This window comes from Galeopterus variegatus, unplaced genomic scaffold (genome assembly GCF_000696425.1).
Source record: "Galeopterus variegatus unplaced genomic scaffold, G_variegatus-3.0.2 Scaffold720, whole genome shotgun sequence".
NCBI lineage: Eukaryota > Metazoa > Chordata > Mammalia > Dermoptera > Cynocephalidae > Galeopterus > Galeopterus variegatus.
The window spans coordinates 113,106-116,412 of NW_007726831.1; the positions used below are offsets into that span (position 1 = coordinate 113,106).

General features: G+C 31.8%; 1 pseudogene; it reads right to left on the reverse strand.

Moving 5' to 3' along the window:
- Positions 1-1,372: 1,372 nt before the first annotated feature.
- LOC103589749 lies at positions 1,373-2,232 on the reverse strand (annotated as a pseudogene).
- Between the last annotated feature and the right edge of the window lie 1,075 nt (positions 2,233-3,307).

Here is a 3,307-nt window from a genome sequence, read left to right on the forward strand (position 1 = left end):
AGGGAATGAGGTGGTGTCTCAGTGGTTTTGAATTGCATTTCCCTAATGATATTGATATTGAGCAACTTTTGATGTGCTTGTTGGAGAAATGTCTGTTCAAGTTCTTTGCCCATTTTTTAATCAAATTGTTTTTTCTTTTCAAATTATTGGGGTTATTTATATATTCTAAATATCAATCCCTTCCTAGATATATGATTTGCAAATATTTATCTTATTCCATAGGTTGCCTTTTCATTCTGTTGTTTTCTTTGATATACAAAATTTTCTCATTTTTATGTATTTATCTATTTTGTCTTTTGTTGCCCATCCTTTTGGTGTTAAATCTAAGAAATCATTCCCAAATTAAAGCTTTTCCCATATGTTTTATTCTAAGCACTCTACAGATTTAGTTCTTACATTTGGTATTTGATCCATTTTGAGTTAATTTTTGCATACAGTATAAGAGTCCAATTTCATTCTTTTACATGTGGATATCCACCTTCCACAGCACCATTTGTTGAAAAGACTATTCTTTCCCCATTAAGTGTTCTTGTCACCCTTGCCAAAAATCATTTTATCATATGTGGGAATTTGGGGGGGGGGCTATTTTATTCCAATGGTTTATGTATCTGTCTTTATGCCAATACCACACTTTTATTATTATAGCTCTGTGATAATCAAACATATTATTGCTTGGAAATGTTCCTGGTAGAGTTTACCTAGTAGCCCAAGCATTCTGTCCACTCTGATGGCTGTAGTCAGGTTCTTTGCCTCCAAGGAAGAACTCGCTATTTGAATCTGATCTATTTGGGGTTCACCATGAATGCTAGTTTCTCTCTGATTACAACCTATTGCTAAATGATTATTTGCTACCATTTTTGTTTTATTTTTGGATTCAAAGTAGATCAATTTTTGTTCGTATTGGTAGTGAGTTCTTTTTGAAAATACTACCTTCATTATTTAAGTTATAACACTTATGTCTTCCTCCAAGTAATTCTTTTAATATTTGTTCAAATCCCAAAGCTAAACTCCTATATTGGATATTTCAAGAGACATTTTTATAAATATTAATTAACTGTCTGGGTAGGTTTCTTTAGTGATATTGAAATGCAACCCATATTAAACCTCAGTTACTGAAATCCATATGGGTAAAACAAATTAGTTCAAAATACATAAAAGCTCTTCTTTGGAACATCATACAATTTTATGTTGTTTGCCAACCTCGATTTTTTATTTATTTACTTTTTGTATTTTGTAACAATTTTATTAAGACTGAACCCACATCAGTATTCCTAAACTGTAAACAATGGGGAACTAAAGTTTCAAAGGAAACACATTAGGGATCATAGATAATAGACGAAACCCTTTACATTATGTTATTGCCTTTATACAATCAATACACAATATTTAAGAAAAATTGAATCCTTACTATGCAAACATTTTTCCATACTACCTTCTTTTTATCTTTCTTTGACTTCTTTTATTTGATTTTCAGCAATTCTGCCTGGATAGCTTTATCTTCTTGCACTATATCCTGAGCTATCTTAAGATCAGCCAATGCTTGATTGTATTCTTTTAATCCTTGCTATCCTTGAGCTCTGTGGTACAGTGCTTTGGTATTCGATGGGTCTATTTCAAGAGCCTCCAAACAACTGTCAATTTCTCCCTGCCAATCTGACATCTTTGGTTTACAAGCAGCAATATTAAATACAAAACTTACACCTATACATTACAGCTTGGAACGATCTGCATTCTCCATAACAGCCTTTGAGCCATCCATATATCTTAAAATTTTTGTATCTTTTTTAATGGCCATCTCCTAGTTCTGGGATTTGAAAAAATAATCAATTTTTTAAAGTTTTCTGTTCTTAATAAAATTTTATCTACATCTTTTAAATCTATATCTGTATCCTCAGGGAAATCAGTATTACTATTACCAGAGCCATTTTCAGGAATATTTCCCAATCATTCCTTTCCTTCAATTCTCCACACTCTGCAATAACACACAATTTGGATGTTTTTCACCTTTCACTTCTATATTCTCCAGTATCCTTGCCACACCTATTCCTTTAATTACTTGGCCAAACACTACATGATTCCCATCCAAATGAGGAGTTGGAACTGTTGTGAGAAAGAACTGAGAACCATTTCTATCACTCCTGCATTTGCCATGCTCAATAAACCCTCCTGATCATGCTTATAATAGAAATTTTCATCTTCACATTTTTCACCATAAATACTTTCTCCACCCATGAAGAAGGCATAGCAGTTCTTAATGTGTATGTACCAAACAAGCAAGCTGAAAAATATGTGAAGAAAAATCTAAAAGAACTGAAAAGAGAAATAGACAAATCTGCAATTATAGTTGGAGCTTTTAACACCTTTCTCTCAACAAAGGATAGAACAAGTAAACAGAGAATCAGTGTGAATACAGAAAAACTCAACACCATCAACCAACAGGATCTAATCAACATTTATAGATCACTTCACCCAACAACAGAATATACACGGAACACATACTAGGATAGACCATGTCCTGAACCATAAAACCAACCTTAACAAATGTGAAAGAATTGAAATCATATAGAATGTTTTCTCCAACAATTAATCAAACTAGAAATCGGTAACAGAAAAATAAGAGGAAAATCTCCAAACATTTAAAAATAAGAAACATACTTCTAAATAATAAATGGGTCAAAGGGGAAGTCTTAAGGGAAATAAGAATACATTAAACAGAGTATCTGCAGACACAAAGAAGACAACAAGGGACTACTACAAGCAATTCTACAAACATGCCTTTGATAACTTACACAAAACAAACCACTTCCTCCAAAAACACAAACTACTCAAATTTACCTAGTATGAAATAATTTGAAGAGCTCTTCCACTATTAAGAAAATTGAATTAATAACTTATAAACTTTCCTCAAAAAGGACATCTCCAGCCCTAGATGTTTTCACAGGAGAATTTTACCAAACCTTTAAAGAATAATTAACACCAATCTTATATATATTCTTTCAGAAAATATAACAGGAGGAAACACTTCCTAATTCATCTTATGAAGCTATTATTACTCTTATATCAAACGCAGACACAAAAAGAAAAAAAATAATACAGAATGAAATCAAATCCTTTATGAATGTAGATGCAAAAAGTTTTAACAAAATATTAGTGAATATAATTCATAAATATATAAAAGAATTGTATACTATGACCAACTGTGGCTTATTCCAGGGATGCAAGACTGGTTCAATATTTGAAAATCAATCCATGCAATCCTCATGCTAACAGGATAAAGAAGAAAAATAACACGATCATATCAATCAAT